Genomic DNA, 26,982 nt, shown 5'->3' on the forward strand with positions numbered 1-26,982 from the left:
AGGGGTGATGTTTAAGGGGACTTGTGGCTTAAACCAAAAAAATGGTGAAACCAAGTAACAAAGATGCTTCTGAGGACAGACACCTTTATATATATATATGAAATAGGGCATGTGGGGGAGATATAGATAGATAGATAATAAGACAGTTGGAGATGTATAGCTATAGATCTCCTATGTGTCCTATTATCTATGAAATATATATGAAATACACAAGAATAGGAGATGTACATTTTATTAGAAAGAAGGGTCAGGTTGCAGTTGCAACAAGCAAAGTCCGGCAGTCCACACAATCAAGAAGCTCTGCTCTGAGGCGAGTGGAAAAAATGCAATTTACCTTTGGGTGGTGGTGCTGGGATTCCCATTTAAAAGTCTAAGCTGGCTGATTATTTATTGATGTCTCTGTCTCCATAGCTGTCTGACTCTTACTGGTTGGAAGAAGCTCCTGTGTGCCTAGAGGATTTTTTGAATTAAGTTCTTTTCATTTTCCCCTCAGGTGTTAACCAATGAGACTAGACTTTGACAGAAGTCGGCTTCTCCCCCCCCCCCCCCAGCTACCCTTACTTTACGTTGTGAAATAAAATTAAGTACCAAGAGAGGCTATCAAACAACGGGGACTGACATGGTTTTTGGCTTTCTTTTTTTATTTACAGAAAGAGTGAGAATAATGCATTGGACTCACACATATTTTGCAGTGAATATGCCTCCAAATCCTATCAGGACATAAATACAGGCAATTTAATGAAAAAACAGGGCTCATTCTGGATGGTTCTGTCCAGTGCTCTTGCTGCTAGCCCAGAAGTGGTCCTCGAAGCTGCACATTTTCCTCAGTTCTTTGAAGTCAGAATATTTTGGCCTCCCTACCTCAGTTGGCTCATCTGTAAAATGGCATGCTTACTCATGCCAGCACAGGGGACTGAGGTCCCGGCCAGTTGTAATACTCATGATTCCATGAGCTGGAAGCTTCTTTTCAAAGGTTATCCCACAAGTGCCATCAGCCTAAGCAGCCCTTATTTTGGCAAGAACCTCGCCTCCCCTACCCCCAGCCTTCACCCTTGCTCTCATTGCGGGCCACCCTCCTCCACCCCAGCCCCCCTAGGGGGAAGGAACAACCACCTCATTCTGGAAGTGATAGATGGAGAAATAGATAGCATCTAGCGAGCCTAGTCGAGCAGAACAGGAACCTCTGAGGAGCTTCTGACCATTCAGGTGGGTCCTTCTGAACCAAAAGGGCACATGCTAGGGCCAACCTCTCCTGCAGTGAGGAAGACTGACCCTAAATCACCCCCTTCTTAGGCAGGCAAAGACTTGACCCTAAATTCCTCCGACACGAGCAAAGACCTGTCCTCTGGGGCAGGATTTCTGTGTGGAAATGTCCCTCATCTTCCTGGCCCCCTGGGAGATGCCTAAAAGTCATTGACCAGGAGACACACTTTTTCATTCATTTGTGCTGGGGCACCTCTGCTGCCCCTCAGGGGACTTCCTGTCTAGTGGGGGAGACGGATGTCAACGATCATGCATGTGCCTCACTTGGGCACAAGCCATGACAAGAGCCCCGAGGGGTGAGCACATCGTGGAATGGGTTTAACGGCCACCTGGAACGGGAGGAGAAAACATGCGACTTCCCTCCCGTTTCCTTCCCTCCTGTGCTGCCAGCCAGTGGCCCTGGGTGGAGCTTTTCCTGAGGGCAGGTGCTGGTGAGTCTGGGACAGATGTGGTGAAGGCGAAGGAGGACTAGGCCCCTTGGGAGAGGCATTCTGAAATCCAATGTCTGGCCCAGACAACCTTTCCGTGGACTTTGCTGTCAAAACACAAAACAAAGCTGGTCAAATCTCAGCATCTCAGGAAAACTTCTGAACTTCTTTGTACTTAAGTTTTCTCATCTGAAAAAGGGAGACACACAACTGGTCACCTGCTGTCCCACTCTCTCTGGTGGCCAAAGCAGGGCTCTGGGACCCAGCTGGCTACTACTGGGGCCTGAACATGCCTGGGAAACAGAGGTGCCATGGCTTCAGAGTCTTGGACTATAAGCCGCCAGGCCTGAGCCCAGAGGTCACACGTTCTCAAGGGTCCATCCTCACATGCAGAGCCCTTGCCCCACCCAGAGGGGCTTCCCTGCCAATGTGTGTGTGTGTGTGTGTGTGTGTGTGTGTGTGTGTGTGTGTGTGTGTGTGTGTGTGTAGGAGATTTTCCAAGGAAACCAAGGCCAGAACTTCTGACAAAAGGGCCAGGATCAGTTCCAGTCTCCAACCAGGGAAGGTGGTATGGGCATTTTTGTAGGCAGGGAAGGTAAAATATACTACGCTCTATTTGTAGAGCACTTTTTTCTTTAACGTCTTTATTGGAGTAAAATTGCTTTACATTGTTGTGTTAGTTTCTGCTGTGTAACAAAGTGAATCAACTATATGTATACATATATCTCCATATCCCCTCCCTCTTGCGTCTCCCTCTCTATCCTCCCCTCTAAGTCATCACAAAGCGTGGAGCTGATCTCCCTGTGCTATGCGGCTGCTTCCCACTAGCTATCTATTTTACATTTGGTAGTGTATATATGTCAGTGCCACTCTCTCACTTCGTCACAGCTAACCCTCCTCTTCCCCACGTAGAGCACTTTTATTTACTCTTTCATGCACACATCTTTTCACAAGATTCTTACTCCAGAAAGTCCTCCATGATTTGCTCTTGCTGAAGCAATTTTCCTCCTCTCTGGATGCTCCCTGCCTGCTGTGGATCCTGCTTTTATGACACTTAACATGATCCCTCTAGTGTTATGGCAATTTTGTGCTCTGGTTCAACTAGACTTGCAGATGGAGTTAGAGGATTTATTTTCTATTCCCACAGAATCCCTAGAATTGGAGTAGAACATCCTAAGAGAGCCAAACAGACGCTTGCTGAATGAATGAATGATGCGTGTCTGAGTGAATGCGTGACACAAATGCAGGAAGCTTTTCCCGGGGTCCCTTACCTCATTCTACTTAGTCCAGAACTCTTTCTCCTGCATATATATTTCACTCCAACCTCTCTCCCATCCCCTCTCCCATCCCACTCCGCTTTTAACAGGTCCCCACTCTCCACATCTTACTAGGCCACTTCTGTGATGTAAGCAATCGTGATATTGCCCTTGGAATAGCTTAGACAAACCCCAGCCACCTTGCCTCAGCGACAATATTAATAGTGACAAGTTCCAGGGTCCACCTTTTGTGCTGGGTATGGCTGTTTGGTCACCAAAATGGAGGGTTAATAGGTACACAGCTCCCCAGTCTGACCTTATTACTGACCCTACCCCACCTTCTGAATCTCTTTAAGCCCCATGAGATGAACACTTCTGCTGAATGTCTGAGAGATAAGTGACGACACTTAGAAAAATACAACCATAATTGAACCGGTGTCTCCATCAGAATATCAAACAATGATTGTAACAATATGCGTCACCAAAGGCAGCCGTCTGGATCCTGCGACGAACTAGGAAACATATTCGGTGTTCTCCCAGGGCTGAGGAAGTCTCCTGTCCACCCGTGAGGTTGTGAGACACAGGGGTCCACTGGGTCCCAGGGTTCTGGCAAGGGAGAAGATGTACCAGGAAAATGCAGAAAGTGCTCTGGGCTGACATTCTTTGTGTTCCTGGCCACAGGTGACATCTGTGGACCATTAGGGCCACCAAGTGAAGCCAGAGGTTCATTCCCCAGGAACTCACAAGTTCTGCTCTGTCCATGGTCTAGGATTCGTCACTGCTCGACAACCCATGCTAATATATCACATAAACAGAAGTCACTGATCATAGTGGAGATGGGTTGGGAGTGAGGACGGTTTCATGAAATGACATTCTGAGAATGTCCCCCTGCCAGCAAATTCCCACTGATTGTGTGTGAGGGGGGTGGATTCATGGAGGTACAGAACTAGGCACTAGTCTCTGGGAGGGTCACATTCCTGGGAAATGCAATCAAGCGTGAGACATTTTCTTCTGAAGATGGGTCAGAGACATCAGAACTATATAGGAAAGACAGGACCTAAATCCTCTAGTCACTCTCTTAAGAATGAAAGTGTCCGTGTGTGCATGAACTTAGCACCATGGGGCTCGTGGGACCACAGTGTTCACAGGAAAGAGCCTGGACTCGGCAACCAGACACACTTGGTTTCAAATACCAGTCTTACCACTTACTACTAGCATTCAGATTGCTTACTCTCTTGAAGTTTCTGTTCTCTCCTCCATTAAATGAGGCTAATGATGCCTTCTTCACAGATTCAATACGGAAGCTGAACATCAAACCTCTAGTAAAGTAACTGACTTTTAGGTGGTACTCAATCAATCTGTGTACCTCCTTTTCCTTCATTTGCTGGACCAGAATTAGTTACTAAATACAAACTGTACAGCTAATCAGCTCAACTATAAACAGATAATAAGAGGTCAAGGCTGCTCTACCCACACATGTGGTCTATAATACCACAGAGGCAAAGAGGAGAGCTGAAGAATACCCTTGCACCAAAATATCCTCCCTCAGCCCCCAGTAGATTGTGGAGATGACTACTGGGTGACTGAAGCAATATTATTCATCTTTGTATTCCTAGCATCTAGAGCTGCTCTTGGCACAGTGTGTTGGGTGGATGGATGGATGGATGGATGAGAAGATAGGTGAAAAGTTGGGTGGATGGACAGATGAACAAATAGGTAGATTTCCACTATCAGGACATTCTTTTGCATCCCTATTTTACAATTAGAGAAACTAAAGGAGGGTAAACACGCTTGCAAAGGGCTGATGTCTTCATTCTCCCAGAAGTCTCTGTCTTCTTGCAAATCCATCTATGTTGCCCAGAATTCCCATCTCCTTCCCTCCAATCTATCCTAAATCCTTCCAGATCCAACTCGTTTCATTTCCTCTGCAGTCTTCTCTGACCAGATGTGTTCACACTTCTCTCTCCCTTTCCTGAACTTGTCAATACTGTTTCCCACTTCCTTGAACTTTTGGTTGCTACACATCTGCATCTTATTTCCTCAGCCTGATAGCGGAGAATGGGTTCTACGCTTCCCTCACAGGACCCAGCATGAGGTTGGGCACACGCGCCTGTAGTGCAAAGGCTGCCAAAAAGTGCTTGGTGGCTGCTCAGTCAGCTAATGTTATAACAATAATAAAAGTGGACACTTAACTGAGGGTGTCAGGCACTTCACTGTACATAATCTAATTTAAGCCTCACAATAGTCTTACAAGATAAGCATTATTATCTCCATTCTACGGATAAGGAAACCGAGTTTGAGAGAAGTTGTGGTGCTTTCAAAATATGGACCCGAAATTCCTTGATGCTCCTCTTATTGGCAGATGGGACTCTATGCCCCCTCCTCTTGAATCTAGGAGGGCATCTGACTGCATCCACCAATAGAATGTGGCAGAAGTGATGCTTGTGACCTCTGAGTCTGGCTCATAAAAGGGCAGGCAGCTTCTACTTTTTTTGCTGGAACCAGTGCAGTTGGAGAACTGAGCCTCTGTGTAAGAAGTTCCACTCTTCTGAGGCTGCCATGTTATGAGGAAGCCCAAGCCATATGGAGAGGCCACAGGCAAGTGCTCTAGTCACCAATCCTAGTCTTTGAATCATCCCAGCCCAGGTGCCACACATGTGAGTGAAAGAGACTTTAAGATGATTCCAGCCTCAGCCTTGGAGATATCCTCAGCTTTCAAGTTTTCCCAGGGAGGCCCCAGACATTGTGAAGTAGAGACAAGTAATCCCTACTAACCCTGTCTAAATTCTTGACCCACAGAATTCATGTGAATAATGCAGTGGTTGTTTTAAGCTGCTCAGTTTGGGGATAATTTGTTGTGCATCAATAATATCTAGGATAGAAGTTAATTTAACTTGCCCAAGGTCACCTAGCTAGTAAAGGGCAAAAGTGGGATTCGAACCCAGGTGATCTGACTGCAGAGCTCATGTTCCGGAACTATATGACATGCCTCCCAATACATGGGTGGGATAAGCTGGCACACAGCACCCTGGCATGGCTGAACTCAGATCCCGGAAAACAGAAACTGGGCCCTGAAGAAATAAGGTAAGCTGAATCTTTGGAGATAAAGAAGGTGACATGTACGCTGTGGGGCAGGAAGATCTGCCTCAAGTACCGGATTTTATAAGATCCCAGGCAGCAAAAAGGACAACAGCAGGGCTCTTGATGGGAAAAGAAGAGAAGAGCACCGACGTGGTGTGTACGAGGTGGGAACATGGTGAGGAGAGTGACGGTGCGGGCTGGAAGGCCTCAAGATGACTGGATTTTATGCGGGAGAGAAGCCTGGGCCAGGTAGCCTTATTCCCAAGAGCTGAGGGCAAAGGACATCTATGTGGGGGGATGAGGGACAACAGCCTGTGTCATCTGGACCACAGACTCTGCTCCTTTGGGCTGTGGGCTCAGGTGGTAGGTGAAGGGTCCAGGCAGAGCCCCTACTGCTTCACTGCAGTGACAACTCCTCTTGTCTGCCAGGCTCTTTCCACCTCAGGAGTACCTTCACCCATGTATTCTTTCATTCATTCAACAAATGGTTAGGAAGTGCTTCCTACAGGGCAGGTCCTAATTTGGATGCTGGGGACAGATACCAAAATGAAATTTTCCTTCAATTACCAGACAATAAGGTACAGGCTATGATAGAGGCGTTTGGGGGATAGAGAGGCAGGGGTCCCCACCCCTGTGAAGCTGACAACTTGACACCTTAGCTACAGGCATTTCCGTTTTCCAAGTACTTTCAATTTGATGATGCATGTAGCCCCTTCTCTGGGCTCTTGGGAGGATACCTCAGTGAGCACCAGCTCCCAAAGCCTCTATTTTACACAGAAGGAAACCGGGGCTAGAGAAAAGGAAGTCATGAGCCTGGATCACACAGCTCATGACAGACTACTTGGTCTGTCCATGCAGTTGGACAGACCTTCCAGCGTAATCTTGCTGGAGATTCATGGCAAGAGTGAGAGTTAATATGAATGCTCAATGGCGTCCAGATTAAAATCCAAAATGGGAGTGGAGTCACTGTTACCTAATTGTAGGCAACCTAGGGAAGGTTCACAAAGGGATCCCTCAGCCATGTCATAAAGCTTATTTATACTGTATCTACCCACGTAATCGCTAGCTCACTCCTTATTTATTGGACCAATCAGATGAAGTGATTCCTCATAATTTGTGAATTACCAGCCAAGATTTCTGCAAAGTTGTCTACAGCCAAAAACTCTGGGACTTCCCTGGTGGTGCAGTGGTTAATCCACCTGCCAATGCAGGGGACACGGGTTTGATCCCTGGTCCGGGAAGATCCCACATGCTGCAGAGCAACTAAGCCCGTGCACCACAACTACTGAGCCTGTGCTCTAGAGCCTGCGAGCCACAGCTACTGAAGTCCGTGTACTCTAGAGACTGTGCGCCACAACTACTGAGCCCACACGCTGCAATTACTGCAGCCCACGTGCCTAGAGGCCGTGCTCCACAACAAGAGAAGCCACCGCAATGAACAGCCCACGCACTGCAACGAAGAGTAACCCTTGCTCACCGCAACTAGAGAAAGCCTGTGCACAGCAACGAAGACCAAACGCAGCCAAAACAAAAACCCCAAAACTCTAAAGACGGGAATTCCACTCCCTTGGGTAGGGGTGGAGGATAAGAGAGGGTTATTTGCACAGGCGAGAATACCATGACCTGGAGATCATAATGTACAGCCCTTGTTTTTTACCATCAACAATGGTACAAATACTTTAATATTTAATACAAATAATAGTACAGTGACTTCACATTTGCATATCACTTTATAATTTTTAAAACTCTTCCACAGACATTACATCATTACATCACACATTCAGAACCCTGAATGTCCCAAATGAAACAAATGCTATTTCCTGGGTTTACAGCTGGTGGCCATACACGGGCAGGTTAAGTGACTGACACAAGGTCAAAATGCCGGACTGGCAGAGACACGATTGGGATCTGAGTTAAGATAGGAGAACAAAACAGCTGCAGGTAATCCCTTCCTCGGGCCACCCAGCTTCACGCCTCTGGATCAGCTATCCAGGCAGCAGGTCAGCTGACTGTTCATTCCGTAGGGCTGATCTGATCGGGAATGTACCTGCTGAAACGCCAAAGGCTGGAAACCAACATGGGGATCAGAGGGGAACTTTAGGGAACTCTGCTGGGGTTGCTCTGAAAAGGCAATCCTCTGCCTTCATGTATCCTGAATGTTCAAGAACATTAACAAGAGGCAGTGTGGAGTGGTGATAAGAAGATGGGCTCTGAGCCAGACTGCTGCATTTGAGTCCTACTCTGCCACCTGCTAGCTCTGAGACCTTGGACAGGCCAACTCATCTGTTGGGGAGGTCATAACAGCATCCACCGCAGACAGTATTATAAGGATTAAATGAGTTAATATTTGCCAAATTCTTAGGGCAGTGCCAGGTTATAAATGTTTGTTAAGTAATGACAGAGCCTCTAAGGGCCAGACACTGTGCTGGCACCATCGTTGAACGGAGGAGTAGGACACACCGCGCCCTCAGGGAGCCCACTGCTTCACCTATCTGAGCAGCATGGCCATGCCCTGCATTGCAATTACTTTATCAACGGTGGTGTTTAACAACTGGTGGTGTGAATGGCAGCCACATAACTTTAGTCAAGGGTTAGATGTAGTGGAGGATGGGAGAGAGGAAGGGCAGGAGAGTGTTCCTGCTTGTGGGTGTTCAGAAAGGAACCCCAGACCCACCGTGGCCATCTCTGCCTTCTCCACTGCGGCAGCCACAGGCACTGTGGGTACTGAGCGCCGGAAACGTGACTAGTCCCAACGTCCACATTGAAATGTGCTGGAAGACTTAGAACCAGAACAAAAGCAGGTAAAATTGCACATGGATGCTTTTTTATATTCATTCCATGTTAAAATGATAGTATTTTAAACATACTGGATTAAATATGCTATTAAAATTAAGTTTACTTGTTTCTGTTTCGCTGTTTTGAATGTGGCTACTAGAAAATTTTAAATCGCATGCGTAGCTGTATTTGCGGCTCACGTTACATTTCTCTAGGATGTCGCTGCTCTGTAGAGCTAAAGGGATGGCTCCCAGCAGATGAGTGAGCTGGAAAAGGAAGGTGAGACTTCTTCTAGGACAACCTTCACGAGGCGAGGGTCAATCTGAGCCTCAGGGGGACGCTCTTTCCTGTGTATCCAGTGCCTGACACATGTGCCATCCTTAGTGGGTGCTCATTTTAGATTTGTTGAATTACTGGCAAAGTGTGAGTTGGCCATGTGGTGAAAGAGAGGCAGAAAGGCAACAAGGCTTAGGAACAGAACTGCCAGGTTTCAGAGGATGCTCTGAATTTAAAGTGCATTTCTTGCACACCTCAAGACGATAAAATCAAATCGAAACTGGTAAAGCCCATCTCTCTCCAAGTGCAGGCAATGACCGTCCACCTGGGCTCTCCATTTCTGAGTCAGCCCCCTTGAATCAAGCCCTTTGGAGGTCCCCACTGACGTTAGCTTCAAGGCCTCTATTTGAGAGTCTCAAGAAAGGCTCGATCTTAACTGCCTCCTCGTCTCAGTGGCTGAATCAAGCCGGACCCCAGCTTCCCGGGACCACATCCCCACGCCATCCGTGGAAGGAAGTTTAGTAAAAGTTGGGTCTCTGCAAATGGTTCTCGGGAAGGGAGGGGAGGATTCAGGAAGGCCGGGCTGGGGACTGCCCTCGGAAAGCCAAGACTAATTCCGCAGTCCAGTCACTCTGTCAAACATTTAGTGTATCCGGGTGATTGTTCCCCGGTAGGCCGCAACGGTCTATCTGCTGGGCCTTTTGTCATGTTAACTGCAGCCGATCAATGGATTGAGGTCAGGACTTCTGATGTAGGTGCAAGCTTAGAGAGAAAAAAGTCTCGAAGATTCATTTTTTCTCGTCTGGTAGCACTCCAGTCACTTATTTTTTCTCAGTTAGCCTCTGCCGCTCTAAAGTGGGTATTGATCAGTGCCTTAATGCAAACCTGTCAAATTAATTTTGCAGACCTGGGATATGACTGGCCTAAAATTGCTTCTGCATCTGTTCTCTGCAGCAAGCCTATGAATTTTAATCACGACCAGAATGGGTTGGTGGCTTTTTTTGTTAGAAACTTGAATAGGAAAGGTTTAAACTGTAAATGCCAGGGAATGATGCTGTTTTGTTCTTTTCAGAAACTCCTGTGGTGGAGGTCAAAGAAATTATTATGTCGGCTGTATTCTCGGCAGCCGCTGTGGGAAGCTTTGCGGGCCGGCTTTCTGCAGAGCTACGCCCAGGGCGCGCTGGGACCTCCGTGAACACCCCCCTGGAATCCCAGCTCCAGCAAGAGGGCCTGAGCCACCTCTGGCTCCCGTTCTATCGTCATCCAAGACAACTTTACCTCCTGCGGGGGGCGGGGGGTGGGGAGGGGGGCTGGAGGGGGAGGGGCAGGGCTCAGATTTCACTTTGCTTTGAAGATTTAGCTTCCAGGCCTGGCTTGCCTCACCCTCCCCATGCAATCTCAGGAGAGGCAAGGTGTCTCCTCCTAGACTCCGGTGATGATCTAAAAAGCTTGTCTAATGTAGGTGACAATCCTGTGGAACTCCTCCCCCGAGACAGGCTCCTCCGGTTGGGACCACACCTCCAGCAGCCTCGGCCCAGGGTCCTGCCCAGAGCTCTGCCGCCACCCTGTCATCCTGTCCCACCAGCCACCACCCTGAGCCCTGGTGGAGGCCCCTCTACCCCTCCAAATCTGGAGGCGGAGCCAGGGCTGTGACACCCCAGCTGCCACATCCTTTGGCTGCCACACTGCCACTGTCCTCACACCATTCTGCTGCAGGCAGCCCCCTTAGCACTTTTCCCAACTGGACCACTGAGGCAGGTGGGCCCTTTTGCAGGGAAAGGTGCTCTGGGCACTTTTACTTCCCCAGGAGGGGGTGGCACAGCTGCCACAAGCACCCAGGGGCTGTGTCTCCTCCCCTCTGGGGGCAGCGCCCCTCCCCACAGACAGTCTTGCCAAGTTCCCGCTGCAGAGAATCAGCTGCTTACAGACCTAACCATTCTGGCCTTCACTGCACAGCACCGTCATCTTTTTATTGAGTACTTACTACATGCCAGGCTCCATTCTAAGTGTTTCGTATAGTACCTAATTTAATCCTCGTGAAAACTACACGGGGGTGATACTGTCACCCTCCCCGTGTTATTGGGAAGGAGGCTGAGACCCAGAGAGGTGAAGTAAGCTTGCCCAAGTTGCACAGCTCACAAGTGGCAAGCCTAGATTTGAACCCCGGCTGTCTGGTTCGAGAGCCCATCTTTTAGTCTGCTTCGAACACAGCGTGTGTGTCTGTATCTGTCCACGTGCAACGAAGCACTTGATGTGGAACCCTCTGTTGGGTCCCTGATGGTTGCATCTGTGTTATTCTTACCTTCCCAGTAAAACTCCAAGCCCCTCAAGGTTAGAACCCCCTTTGCTTCTTGAATATTTGAATAGAAAAATGAAGGTGAAGGACCACGTGGTCATAGAGGACAGACCAGGAAAGTGTTTGGGAACCACTTTGGCGGCAACTCTTGATCAATGCAGCTTCATAGAGGAAAGGTGGGGATGAGGGAGAGAATGAGAATTGTTTCATTGCACATGAGCATATCCTGACTCTCCATCTGTGAGGGGCCCCAGCAGTGGGAGGGTGTGAGCTGGACTCCCCCCGCCCCCTCCCAGAGTAAAGAGCTGGAGGGGCTAGAAGATGTGAAGCCCAGAGCTGGACCCAAACTCCCGAGTCAGGGAACTGTGTGTTGACAGACCCCTTGGGAGCCCCCAGAGAGCTTACAAGAGGGTCCAGGAGACAGCAGCGTCCGGATGCCTGCCACCTAGTCATTGCTGGCCTGTCAGGGGTAAACAGAACAGGCACCCAGCACCTGTTGGGTGAAGGGATTCTCGCTCCTACCCCTGTGACCCCTCCCAGTGCCCCCTCCTGGAGAAGCTGGTGCCTGAAGAATCCCTGAAGACGGAAGGGACCTGTCTCACAGCCCCCTCCTCACCATCCCCACATGCCCTTTATCCCTCAGGGAGTTGGGGGTCCCTCTCAGGCTGCCCCAGGGAGAGGCAAAGACACTCGATCCAATCTGAGCTTGAAGTTACACGTTAAACTAGACAGAGTTTCAATAATTGAAAATGATCAGAAGGTTATGGAATCTAAGTTGTTGTTGAGGAATGGAGATGGGAGATTAAGCATAGGAGGCTGTAAGCAATAGTTAGAAAATTAAACCATTACATATTGATGTCTGAGTTGAAATTCCCACATAATCTGGCTGGTAGAATACAATGAACAGATACATTACAGGTACAACACTACCACCCTGCTGAGAACCTTGCTTTGGGTGAAACAGAACTGGAAAGACAACTTCTTGCAAAATGGCCCCTAATTTTGGGCTATTGGGCCCCATCCCTTCCTCCTGCCCTCCTGCAGAAGGAAGAAGCCTTCCCTACTTGGTGACCTACAAGACGGCCAGGAGGACAAAGCGAGCCATTGCTCATCGCTGACCCATCGACGGAGTGCCACGGAGCATGAGTTAGGGACTGTTGTGTTGATGATGACAGAAACCCTCAGGGATACCTGATCTGGGAACTTGGTCACCATTGTGACTGTCCCTCCATTTCCTGGCCCTGCCCCTCGGCTGTACACAGTGGCAGGGGCTCAGCCACCCCACACACAGCAGAGAGCTTCTCTGTCTCACATATAGATTTAAATCCCGAGAAAGGGCCCTGACTGTCCAGGTTTGGGTCACCAGCCCTCCCCTGGACTAGTCATTGTGGGGGAAAGGAGGTGCTGTGATTAGCTCAGCCTGGACCATAGGCCCATCCCGGAAGGCAGAGGACTCTCTTACCAGAGAAGCCAGGAACAGATCACACTGGTGTAATTGTTTTATGGAGGGAGTCAATCCTAATTTGAGTGTTCTGCAAGGATTTGTTGATCATTTGTGGCTGTGCACAAGTTGATGCTGAGTTACATCGAGGGAATCGATCCCTTACCTGCCGGGATGCTGTCTCCAATCCAACATCACTGCCCCAGAGACGGATGGACGGATGGATGGACGGTAGTTGAGTGTCCTGCCTGTGAGAACCGCTCTGGTGAGCAGGCCCCTCCCCTCCCAGTGCCCTCCTCTGTGCCCAGCAGGAAGCCAGGATGCTCAATGGCTGTGTCTGAATGGAGGTGCCTGAGTGAATGAACGACTATATGAATGGAAGGAAAGGAAATGAAGAGCTGTTAGACCCACACATACCCAGAGCTCACCTAACCATAGCGCTTCCTGCCCTCCCCTCCTCTGCTAAAGGCTTTGTGCCCAGGATATCAGGTTTGGGCCCCTCAGTCTCTACGAGAGGGGAGAGCCAGCTGCTCTGTGGTCTGCAGAAAAGGCACGGGGCTCGGGATCTGTCCTGCCATGAATTACCTGTGTGACCTTGGCCAAGCCACTTAACCTGCCTCTGCTTCAATTTCATCGTCCATCGAAAGGGACTGAGGCTCTCTGCCCTGTTTATCATCCCACAGGAGGGGCACAGGGAATAGACAATATTAGAAAGTTCACAGCACTTAGAAAAACTTAAAAGAAAAGCACGTTGTGGAGGAAGAGGCTATGGTGACGGTGGGCCTCCATCAGGGGCACCAATTTGACTGCAGAGCTCAGGGCCAGCTGTCGGGGTGGTGTGGGGCGAAGGCCCGCAGGCCCGCCACATGGAGGCGCTCACACCTGCCAAGAAAATTCCCCACAATCTGGAGGTCCTGCCATGAGCCCAGGCTTGAGAGGCAAAGATTTAAAAGGGAAGGGAACGATACTCTTGCCCTTGAGTAAAGACACACACCTCTAGAGCAGTGAGCTACTTAGAAAGGGCTCAGTGGTATGTCACAGAAATCAGTCAACTTATACCTGTTGAGCACCTACTGTGTGCCAAGCACTGTTCTAGAATTTGAGAATAAGAGGTAGACAGAGTTGGGCTTCCCTGGTGGCGCAGTGGTTGAGAGTCCGCCTGCCGATGCAGGGGACGCGGGTTCGCGCCCCGGTCCGGGACGATCCCACATGCCACGGAGCGGCTGGGCCGGTAAGCCATGGCTGCTGGGCCTGCGCGTCGGAGCCTAGGCTCTGCGGTGGGAGAGGCCACAGCGGTGAGAGGCCCGCGTACCGCAAAAAAAAAAAAAAAAAAAAAAAAAAAAGAGGTAGACAGAGTCTTGCCTAAAGAGTTACCCGCAAGTGAAGAAATGAATAAACAGCAGTGAATGAAGAAATAGGACAATTTCAGACCCCGATAAATGCTATAAAGAAAACAGAATAGGGTAAAGTGATGGAGAGTAGCTATTTGGGGCAGGGGGCTACCTTAGTAGAATGATGGTGTAAAGAGTGTGGAAGGTGATGGTGCTGGAGCCAAGGCCTGAGTGATGCTGAGGAGGAAGAGAGTACCACACAGGCGAAATAGCCAGGAGAGCCTTGGGGGACCGGGAGGGCTAAAGTACCGTGAGCGTCGTGAAAGGGATGAGCAGAAGCAAAGGATGCTGGAGAGGTGGCTGGGGCCCGACAAGGGCTGGACATGAGAAGGAGAGTGTGGACTTCACCCCAGCTGCGCTGGGAATCCACTGGAGGTTCGGAGCGGGGCCATGATATGATGTGAGAGAGAGGGAACCGCCAAGCAAATAAGGCAAATCGTTAACCACTGGTGAGTATGAGTGATGAGGGCATAAGAGACCTTTGTATTCTTCCTGCAACTTTTCTAGATGTTTGAAATTATTTCAGAATAGAAAGTGAAGACGTGAAAAGACAGCTCTGGCTCCTGGTGGACAACTGACTTCAGGAGGAAAGCTGGTGCCTCAAGTGCGGGAGGGGACCGGTGAGGAGGCCCCAGCAGGAGTCTGGGTGACCTGGACCAGGGCAGGAGGGGAGGAGAGGCCATTTTCAGGATGGCTTCATGGAGGCCTGTATCCATTTGTGTCCCTGGCATAACAAATCACCACAAACTTAGTGGTTGTAAGCAACGTAGATTCATCAACTTACAGTTCTATAGGTTAAAAATTCAACACAGGTCTCACGAGGCTAAAATCAAGGTGTTGGCAGGGCTGCGTTCCTTTCCAGAGGCTCTAGGAGAGAATGCATTTCCTCGCCTTCTCCAACTTCCAGAGGCCACTCTCCAAGACTTGCAAGTAGCCCCCTACATTACGGAGCCAGCCACGGGGTGTGGAATCCGTCTCTCACCGTTCTCTCTCCTTCTGACCACAGCTGGAAATGTCTTTCCTTTTAAGGACTCAGTGGTGACACTGGGCCCATCAGGATAATCCAGGATAATCTCTCCATCTCGAGATCCTTAACATCACACCTGCAAAGAACCTTGCGCCATGTAAGGTAGCATATTCCCAGGCTCCTGGGGATTAGAGCTTGGGCAACTCTGGGTGCCATTATTCTGTCTGCCATGAGGTAGAACCAATAGAATTTACTGGTGGACCAGATGTGGGTATGAGGAAAAGAAATGAACTAGGGATGGCTGCTGGATTTCTCACAGGAGCTGCGGCGTGCCTGGTGGAGCCATGGGTCGAGACAGCAAGGACCGGGCCAGGTGGGGAGAATCAACAGTTCTGAGACGCGCCTCGTCGGGAGTCCAACAGGAGCGACTGGGCTTGGCGCAGGCCAGAGGGTTTGGGAGAGCCGCATGCTGGTGCCCAGGGGAAGAGGACAATGTAAGCAAAAACAGGGCTGAGGGTGGCACTTGTGTGTCACAGCACTCACCTCCTCATGCAGTAAACAAGTCCTGAGCCCCTAATAGTCACCAGGCACTGGAGATACAAAAACCTCCGTAAATAAAAGATGCTCCCTACAAAACCCTCCATAAATAAAAGATGCTCCAGAAAGGAATGGAAGGCCAGTTAGAGGAATGGCTGGACAGGTTGGGGTCTGAGGTACAAGGCCTTGCGTGCTAGGCCCTGGATGGTGGGCGTGTGGCGGGAAAACAGGCAGCCACTGCAGTGCCTCAAGTAGGTGAATGACGCAATACATAAAAAGGACATGAGAAAACTTGACATATAACAGTCTATAAACAGGCACCAAACTGGCTGGGTGTGGGCGCCAGCAGAGAAACTATGGGCAAGGGGTGAGCGAGGGCACACGTGCTGGCTCCAGCCCAGCTAGGGAAACCCTGGCCGGGGCCTGCCCCTGTCCCTGCTGCCCCAGCTGTTCAGGGCAGGGCTGGCCTCTGCAGCTGACGGGATGCAGGCCAGGCATAGCGGGATGGGGGAGGTGTTGAATAGAGGGGAGAGGTGTTTCTTCCTCTTGCTGAACTGCCACTCTTAAATCAAACAATTCAATCCAGGTGGAAGAGGCTTGGCAGCTGGGAGGGGAGAAGAAGGAAAAGCAGACGATAAAAAAAAAAATCAATAACTCTTCCCCATAAAATAAATTGAGATTTGTGGAATTCACTTCCACTTGACATCAAAGATGCCGATTTGGTGAATTCGTTTAAGGCCAAATTGAAAACGTATCGTTTTAATCCAGGTCCCCAAGCTGCCCCAGGCTCCATGGCCAGGGCCCTGGGGACCAGGTTTACGGCAGCTCAGGATGTTTATTTGGGGCCAATTGATCTCTGTTGCTCTAGAGAAGCTGTGTTCAGGGCAGCCAGCAAGGCCTTATGATGCCCTCTGCCACCCCCCACTCGGGGCCAAGGCCTCTCTGGCTAGGACACCCCTGGGGGCACTGGCATGGTCCTGTCTGGCTGCCTGAGAAGTGACCAAGAGGCAGATGCGAGGCAGGCAGGAACCTCATGCAGCTCTTTGGACCTCACTGGGCCTTAGTATCTTTTCCTCCTGTAGATGTATGTGAGATAAAATAGAAGACGGAGTCCACAGCCTCGGCTCTGGGTCCCCCAGCATTTCCTCAGTGCTTGAGGAGGGTATGAGAGTCGGTGTGGACGGCGTGCGCACAGAGCAGCTAAATGCTGAGAACCGAGGCACACACAGGACAGTCAGTGCCGTATAAACTTCTTTGGCCTCACCTCAAAGAGACCAGGTCAAAAACATGTCCGGTCAGGGGCAGGAACACACCTCAACTGCGGCTAAGATTCAGCGTTCCCCCTACTACGGTGTTGTTCTGGGGGCTTCCCTCTGCCCAGGGTGTGGATGCAAGGTCAGGAGAACCTGCAGGCTGGCAAGTTAGGGTGAAGCTGTCTATGACAGGAGAAGAAAGACAAGGTTTGGTAGGTGTGGCGAGGACCACTCAGAGCGGGACACTGGGAAGGGTAAGCAGCGCTGCTGTTTCCAATGAAGAATTTTGAATAGCAGGTCCAGGTGCAAATCCCAGCTGCATGACCTTAGGCAGCTTAACCTCTCTGGGCTTCAGTTTCCTTATTTAGAAAACTGAGGAACTGGTTTAAAAAAAACATAGTTTAATCAGAGGATGGCTAGCAGCCGTACATGAGAAAATGTAAACCACTCGGCATGATGCTTGGAAGACTACTGACCATCAATTTAACTGTTTTGATCATGACAGGGACCAGCTGGGGGAACTTGGGCAGCCATTGAACCCTCCTGCTTGTCTCAGCATCCTGCTCTGTAAAGTGAATGGGTAGAAGCAAGTTCTTTCTGCGGTCTGGTCCACACCAGCCTGGACTTGCCTAGACTTTGCTTCTGTGGGTCCTTTTCAGCTAAGTGACCGCAGAGCTGAGCAAGGGCTGTTCATAAGAGGGCCTTCAGTCTCAGCAGTTCCCAGGCCCTAAACCTCCCGAACCTTGGGCAGAGACACGTGGGCATCTGGAAAGGCCCCGAGGGACTCAGACAGAGAGAGGCCAGGAGCGGTGGCACCGGCTAAAGCAAGATCAAATCCATGGCCACATCTATCCAGAGCTAACTCGGGCTGCTGGGGCCCAGGCTTGGGCTTCGGGACCCAAGCTTGATTTGACCTCCTCAAATGGAATGTTCACTTTAGCCTAGATTTGCAAAGCAATTTGTTAATGCTTCTGTGCAGGGGTTGTTTTCTCTAGGGCTTTAAAGAAAAAACCCATTTCAATGTAAAATTCACAGCACCAGATTGAAATGTATTCTGAGCAGAGTTAGCAGTTCAGAATTTCCAGGCCCTTGCGATCAGCGCACGTCACATTGTAATTACACCTTTCTTTGTGCGTCAGCTGCAGGCCTGGCGAGGAAATTAGAAGCTAATGCTAACCCTTTTGAGGAGAGAAAGGACTTTTGTGCCTGTTCCTTTTCAGAGAGAGAGCTTCCAAGATGACAGGAGAGAGGGACATCTGAATTAATCTATCAAGGGGAACAAAACCATTAGTACCTTCAGCCTCCTTAGCCAAGATCGGTTCCACCCCACAGTGTCTGGAGCTTAACTCTTATTTCTTCAAATGCACTGGAGGAAAAAAATGAAGCATATTCTTTCTAGCACATCTTGGTTGATTTTGTTCAAAGGTGATCTCCAGTATCCCTTCCTTAACACGTGTGTGCTCACACACACACACACCACAAACATGAATATATAACATGTGTGCACACACACATATATGCTGATCCATTCATGTTCCCATATACCACACACACACACACACACACACACACACGCACACTTTATAAGCTTAGTCACACATAAACACACTTACATGTGTTTAAAAAAAAATACTAGCAGACCTTGAATGGGATTATAGTTCCCCCAATACAGACATTTGGGTAAGGCCTGGTTTAGATGCTCTAGGAAATTTTTGTTAATTTTCTTAGGCATGATGATGGTATCATGTTTAAATAGAAAAATGTCCTCATTCTTCGGAGATACAACTTGAAGTATATTTAGAGATAAAGTGTCAACATGTCTGGGACTTACTTTCCAGTGATTCTGAGAGAGAGAGAGAGAGAGAGTCAGAGAGAGAGAGAGAAAAAGGAAAGATAGCAACTTGTTAACAATCATTCAATCTGGGTGTATTGCAGAGAGGTATTCATTGTACTATTCATTTAATATTCTGTATAGTTGTAATTTTTCCCAATTAAAAATTAAGGGAATAAAGATTAGTGAGAAGGTTTCCACATTGCATCCAGTTGTCAGTTTCTTTAAAATACGCTCTTAATATCCCATCCTTTGATCTGCATATGCTGGTTGCATAAGGACTTCAAATTTTGCTAATCCTCACACAAATCCAACTTTGCAAGTAAGCATTAGGGGTTCTCATGGTGACTGGAGAAGGGAGAGGAAGGGTGGGAGGGAAGGAGAGCGGAAGACTTTCTTGGGTGGGGTGAAAATTTGCAACTCTCATACCTTCATCTTTGTTAACATGTCTTTATTTTCTCACAGTGAGTATTTAATGTAGGTGTCATAGCTCCAATCACTCAAGCTTAATGAGCATTGCCAGTTAATATTAATAGATTAGGTCTGTAGAGTGTGAAGTCAACTCTATAGGTGAAAAGAAGGTATGTGAATTTCATTTGGCCATCAAACCAAAGATGACACGCAGGCTAATTTTCAGATCATTGGAGGCTGTGGACACCTCGCCCCAACTCCCTGCCTTCTTTTTAGAGGCAACTGTCAGCTACCGTTTGTGGGAGAAAAACACACACAGTGAAACCTGCCGCTTGCTCCCCCATTAGAATTGTCATGATACTGCAGCCCTACTCCCTTCTCAGCCCTTAAAAATGATAACAGCTAACAACTATGGAAGGCTCACCATGTGCCAGGCTAAGTGCTTTACATAAATAACTTAACTTAACTCTATGGAATATGCAATATGGAATATTATTGTCCCATTTCACAGACGAGGTGACTGAGGCAAGGCTGCTCACAGCTGGTGCGTGGCAGAAAGCAAAGATAGTCCTGTGTGTCCAGACAGTCTGACCCCAGAGTCTGTGCTCTTAATTATTTTAATAACCATCAGATTCACTATCCCTGCCAGAGATATGATGGCCTCTGAGGCTGGCTGCCTCCCTCCAGCAGGCCCCCGAGCATGGATTCTTGCCCCCAGCATTCTGAAACATTTTCTGTATCTGATCTTGGTACAGTGAGGCCTCCATTAACAGTGAGAAGCCATTCCAATAACACCTCGCTTTGTCGGAACCTCTGGGTTAGAACAGAGGCTGCTCATTGCCTGGTGTCCAACCCTTTCACCAGTGCCCTGATCCATTATTCTGCGTTCTCACCCCACCCCACCAGTCACACACCGGTGCTCCCAGCCACAGTATCTGTGTAGAGCAGCCTCGAATGGGCTAATTTGTGCGATTTTCTCCACTTTAAAGGTCCTTACTGTCCTCTATTTTTAAAAAGAAGGTAGAACAGGCCATCATGGACAAAGTCGTCAGGTAACCTCCCTCTGTTGGGCCTGCCAGGAAGAGCTCCATGCTCCTGCTCTGTGGGTTCATGGGGAAGCTGATGCTCGTAACCTTCTAGCATTTCTTCCACCCCCTGCCTTTTCTGGGCAGGTGACCACTCCTCCCCCATGTAACTAGGGGCAAACCTTGATTGGTTTAAGCTAGTTTTATTACATTACCCTTGGTGGGAAGTTGGTTTAGGGACGAATGTAGGACCCTACATCCTCCCATTGGGCCATGACCTCTACTTAGGGACTTTGAGGAAGTTTTACCTGCTGATGAATAGCTGACAGAGATGTCCTTGTGTCTTCCCAGGACATTGTCACAAAGTGATGCCCTGAACTGCTATAGCTAGGCTGCTGTCAGCCTGAGGATAAAGCCCCTAAAGATGGGAGTGGGGAGAGGAGAGCACAGAAGCAAGTGCTCACTCTGTCAGGACTTCCTGTTATGGGAGATATGAATCTCCGCTTTGAACTGAGTTTTCTGTTACTTGCCACCAAAAGTATCCTGATTGACAAGATCCACATCACTTAGCACACACTATGTTATAGTCAGTCGTATGGAAACTCTCTTCCTGCTTCTGTCCTGTCTGGGCTAATTTTCTTCCCTTTCGTCCTATTCATCCTATACTTTTAAAAGCCAGTTCACTGACTGGCACATAATAAAAGGGAATTTGTTAATTGGGTGTCAGTGTATCCTAGAGCCTCTTAGACATTATCCAAAGGGATTTATTCATCTCACATCTTTTTTCGAATGAAGAGGGTGTATAAATGTGTGAGAAGGGAGGAAGGAAGGAAGGAAGGAAGGAAGGAAGGAAGGAAGGAAGGCCATATAAAATACATCTATTAAAATATTTTCTTCTATAAAGTGTTTCCATGGCAACCTCCATGGGTGAGGCCCCATCTCCAAGGGCAGTGTGAGATTAAGATATGGGTATAACAATGGTTTTCAACTTTTTCTTAATCCGTGCCCTTCTTTGATAGTTTAACTTTCTCTCATTTCATCCAGAGATTATTTTAAGGTCCCTTTTAAGGACCTTCTCTATCTTGAGAATCTTTATCTTCAACAATTTTCCACCAACCAGAAAGATTTTTCTCAAGATTTAATTTCTGTAGTCTACATTCTTAAAAATTAGGTTTTAAGAATATCCTCCAAATAAAATTGTAATAGCAAGTCTTCACTTGCAAACCACACACCCCCTAGATGTTCTAAGGCAGCCCTCCTGCTGGAGAACCTCTGGTCTGAAGCCCTGTGTGGTCACATGCAGAGACCAGACAAGGGCAGTAAACCCCAGTGCTGGGTGTGTGTTGCTGCTTCAGTGTTTGCCTTAATTGCCTACTTCGTTAACTGATGATTATAAGCAGTGAAATAGCGTATTGTGCCTGCTTTCTTTTTATCTTTGGGACTAAGTTTAATTGTGTTTGTGAGTTGTTTCAAATGCCCTTTGATAGTTGAGAGGTGTTCCTAATGTCTGCAGCCCTTAATTTTTTTTTTTAACATCTTTATTGGAGTATAATTGCTTTACAATGGTGTGTCAGTTTCTGCTTTATAACAAAGTGAATCAGTTATACATATACATATGTTCCCATATCTCTTCCCTCTTGCATCTCCCTCCCTCCCACCCTCCCTATCCCACCCCTCTAGGTGGTCACAAAGCACCAAGCTGATCTCCCTGTGCTATGCAGCTGCTTCCCACTAGCTATCTATTTCATGTTTGGTAGTGTATATATGTCCATGCCACTCTTTCACTTTGTGACAGCTTACCCTTCCCCCTCCCCATGTCCTCAAGTCCATTCTCTACTAGGTCTGCATCTTTATTCCTGTCTTGCCCCTAGGTTCTTCTGACCATTTTTTTCTTCTTTCTTTTTTTTCTTTTTTTAGATTCCATATATATGTGCTAGCATACGGTATTTGTTTTTCTCTTTCTGACTTACTTCACTCTGTATGACAGTCTCTAGGTCCATGCACCTCACTACAAATAACTCAGTTTCGTTCCTTTTTATTGCAGCCCTTAATTAAATGAACCAAATGTTAGGATTGAGGATAAGATGTTCTCAGCAACCTCACAGTCTACAGAGAACAGAGTGTCTCTGGCCATTTCATGAATTCCCCAGAAGGCCCCTTTCAGGCAGGAAACGTGGTTATGCAAAGCTGGGAAACAGGACAAGACAGGAAAACTTGGGACCAAGAGCTCAAAGAGAGGTGCAGCCAGAATACAGAGGTGAGCCCACATAGCCCTGGGTCTCTGAGCAGGTCCCTGGCCTGGCCACGGGTCACAGTTCAAAACCATTGAACTGTGGAATTGGGATCCCAATTCCAACCTCTCCTCCTTCAGTCCATCCTGCTAGTGGGCAGACCCTCCAAAATACTGTTCTCCGTATCAGTCCCTGCTTAGAAACCTTTAGTTCGTCCATTCTACAAAAAGTGACTGGACACCTATTATACACACCAAGCACTGTGCAAGGTGCTTTGGGGATGCAAAGATGAAAAGGCAGTGTTTTCCCTTGTGAAACTCTAGTCGAAGAGGGGAGATGAGGCATGAACAGAAATAACATGTTTGTATACTGTACTGCTATCATCCGAGCATATACTTTAATGCACCACAGTGCCTGTATACATAAAAAACTAGCAAAATACTGTAACAGAGGTTACACGCTTGCCAGGGAAGATCAGAATGCTAACCCTCACTGTGCCTCAGTTTCTATATCTGCAACATGGAGATAATAATAGAACTTTCCTCAAAGTGTGATAGTGAAGAATTAATGGATTAATGCATGTAAAGTGCTCAGAATACTGTCTGGCACATAGAAAGTGCTGTAGAAATATCTGCTTCCATTACTGTTCCAGCTGAGTCAAGAGGTCCTGTGGGTTTGTGGTTAAGTGGGGAATAAGAAGCAGGTGACCTCAAAGAGTATTTAGACTCCCCAGCCCAGCCTTCGGAGTCCCAGTCTCACATTCACTATTTTCTGTCACCACTTCCAGGCACGGAACCTGGTTACAGTCAGGTGGGTCCGCCCACGCACTGCCCCCCCATTCACAGGTGCACCCCCTCCCCTGCTCACGCTGTCTCCCCTCTCTAGCTTACATATCTATAAGCAAGCAGCAGCGGGCATCTCCCAGGGCTGGAAATCCTGGAGCAGCTGAGCCCCATCCATGTCCTGTGGAAGTGCTGACACCACGGGGGTGGTCTGGGGCCGCACCCTTGAATTGGTCCAGTGCCTAGATGATCTCGCCTTCCCTGGACGCATCCACGTGACACTGTGCACATAACCAGATGGAAGATGAAGCTCTGCTGTCGGCTGCAGATGCCTGCACACAAGACACACCCTGAATCATAGCCCACCTGACGAGGCACCACACTGGAGGTATTCTTGGAGAGGCAGAGGCGAGCTATGCAAGGCAATCAATCTCCCATCTGACTTCCGATCGCAGGCAGATCCCCATCTTCACCAGCCACTGGAGGGGTTCGTGGCCACTTCAAGTCTCATCTCTGGTTCCTCCCACCCCTCCTATTCCCCCATGTCCTCCTCACTCCTCCCCGCTGATTGCCCTTAAATTCTTCTCCTTTGGGCTTTTGTTTTTCTCTAGGCCCTAGTCCCAAACTTAGTTTGCGCACACAAATGCGCTAATATTCTTAGCAAAACAAAAGTCTCTACCATTAAGCAGGATCCACTCCTTAGGTGACAACAGGTGACCGTGAGTAGCAATAATGTCCTGCTTTAGTCAACCCAGTCTTTCCACCCTTTAAGCTGAATCCTCAGGCTGCTTGAGGTGGCTTCCTTCCTTGGCCTCTCCAGCAGTCCCTTTCTCAAGAAAGACCCCTTTCATGAGTAACTGTCGATTTCTCCTGACTCAGCGGGAAGGCCCCTCTCCACCCTGGCCCCCTCTGACGCCCAGTCTCACCTCGGGTTGGCAGAAGCTCTCTCCGCCTGCTGACCTCTTTCTGCCCTTCCTGCTTCCATCACTCATGCGCCCACCTGGACCCTCGTCCTGGCCCTCAATGCGGGCTCACCTGTGCTGTTAGCTGACTCCTCTGACTGTGTGCTCCTCTGGCGAGGATGGGTGTCCCAGGCCTGGTCCAGACAATGCCTCCACCATCCAGGACTTGGGATCTTGAGGGAGTGACCCAAAGGTGTCAGGACAGTCACAGGTTGTTCTCAGCAGTTGTGGCACAGCTACGGGGACAGCAGCGGGCAGTGATGGCAATACTGACCCCGGGGTCCTGACAAAGACTCTCCTTTAACTCCACGTGAGTCAGGCTCCTCCCAGTTCCCTTTCTGATTAGGCCCTGACCTTGACCTCTGTCCTTGACCTGCTTAGTAAAAAGAAAATCCCCCACCCTTGGGGGTTGATCACCCGCGATATTTGATCAAAGTCCTCAGCCCCGCGCCCAATATCTCACACCTTGGCCTGCCTTCAGCAAGAATCCTGCTGTGTTGATCTATAAGAATCCTCCCAGCTTGGAGGTTTCCTCTTAGTCACTTTATATCTGCTGCCTCTGTTCCTTGACTGTAAATCTTCGTTCGTTTTGTTGTTTTTGGAATTGGGCCCAATTTCTGCACCCTACTGCAAAGCCAATCACCATGGTCTTTACACCTATCATCACGATGGTCCTCAATAAAGGTTGTGTCGTGAATAATTCTTTCTCTGACAGTCCTAAAGCAGACTTTTCTGCTGGCTTGATCTCGGCTGTGTTGTGCTTCTTGTTCCTTACCTGACTCTCTGTGCTTAAGCCCTACGAGCTACCGATTATATTCCCAGAAAATTCCCTTTCTCCTTCCGTCAGACTTGGGGCAGGTAAGAACCAGGACCTTTTCATGGCCACGCGACAGATGTCAAGTAAACAGCTGGCAACTGGCTGCATGGCTGTGTGACCCAACGCGAGGAGACCCGCCTGGCACAGGCTCTCACACTCACCCCTGTGTGCAGGCGTGGCACAGAGGAGGGCCCTGGGGTTCACACTGCATGAGTATTGAGGAGGACCAGGCAGGCCCATTGCTAAGGAAATCTCTTTGGGCTTAAACAGCCTTCAGCTGACTCTAAAGCTGAGGTACTGGTGCCTGTTTAAGGGTGAAAGGTTGCACCTGCTGCAGTTCCCCAGGCCTAATAACTAGGACTCAATGTTAACAACAGAGGAGGGGGTTTATTTCCTCACCAAGAGGATGAAACTGAGCTGTCACGATGCTCCTCTCTTTGCCATCCCACGTGATCTGCTGTTCTCCGTGCCCTTCCCATACGTGCCCCTGCTTCACCTTGCTCCCTTCCCCCATAATACCACATTTTCACTTCCAACTTGCAATTTGCCATCAAGTCCAGCGCAAATACTACCTCTTCCAGGAAGCCCCCACAGATTAGCTCCACTCCCTCTGAACATTTCTCCCTAGTCCTTTACCCAAATCACTTGGGAGGGTGAACAAGATATATATAGATGGAAAGATATAGATATATATTCAATGGATATAGATAGATGATAGATAGATAGATAGATAGACAGATAGATAGATATGGCTTCTCTCCTGGGCTGTTTGTTCGGTGAGGGTGGAATGTGTGGTTGGATTCCTCTGTGTATCACCAGTTCTCAGTGCAGGGAAGACGTGCTCAAAGGGAATGAATGTGTGAAATCTTTTCATCCAAATGAATGTCCACAAATGAAGTGCTGGCCTCAGAGCCCACCCAGATTCTTAGACAGGGCCTTAGGCCCAGTGGAAATACATTTCTTTCTGTTGAGACACATTGCTGAGTAGTCATTTGAAGAGTTAGATGATCGAGTTATTAAATATACATACCCCTTCTGATCAGGTGGGTAAGAGCTAAACTTTGGGTAGAATTGATGCAGAATTAGATAATAGTTAAATATAAAGAATTTCTTGTCAATTAAGCATAACTTACAATAGAACATGCTGCTTTGTAAGGCATGAGCTCCCTGTTTTGAGAATTCTTCCTGCAAAGGCAGTCAGGAGTCCAGTGTTTCCCATATGCAGGTCTCATCTTTGGAGCAGCTGTTCCAGAAATCTTCAGATAACTTGTTAAAATTACAGATTTCTGGACTCCACCCCTAGAAATTCTGACTTAACAGGCAAGGCATGGAGCCTGGAAATTGCCATATTTTGTACAAAGCTCTTCAGGAAATTTCCCAGCACGGCCGGGTCTGGGAAGCTATGTCTCATTGGGGTCTCCACCCGGAGTGGGATGCTGGATCAAGCAACATCTGAGAACCCCTCAGCTCAAAAAGTGTGTGTCTTCTTCCAGGTTGGATTAGGACACGAGGCTGCTATCTGACCTTCCCTCCAGCTTTTTTATCCCCCAATATGGTTATTAGTGGTCCTACCTGTTTCTTTCTTTGGACAAATTCAAGAAGCCTACTCAGTGCAAAGGAACCCTCTCTAAGATGTCTTTGAGAGCAAGAGGCCCAATTCTGATGGACTGACTCTGTGTTCACTAGGCTTCATGATGTCATAGGCCTGGACCATACACGGTCCTCCCTTCCTCCCTCTTTAACATGAAACTACAGCTCCTGAGCTCGTTAGAAACCTTGAGTGATAGAGAGGGAGCCCTCGGGCAGCAGCATAGTCATTTTGAGGTTCTTGGCCCATGAGAATGATCATGTCCTCTTTCAAAGTAACCTCGTGATTGAATCTAGAAGATGAGGTGCTGCATTTTATGTAGAAGTGTTCCCAACTGCAGGATGTTAGACGTGAGCCAGCCTTGGGAGGGG

The sequence above is a fragment of the Leucopleurus acutus genome, assembly GCF_964270905.1.
Source record: "Leucopleurus acutus genome assembly, chromosome: 13".
Classification (NCBI taxonomy): domain Eukaryota; kingdom Metazoa; phylum Chordata; class Mammalia; order Artiodactyla; family Delphinidae; genus Leucopleurus; species Leucopleurus acutus.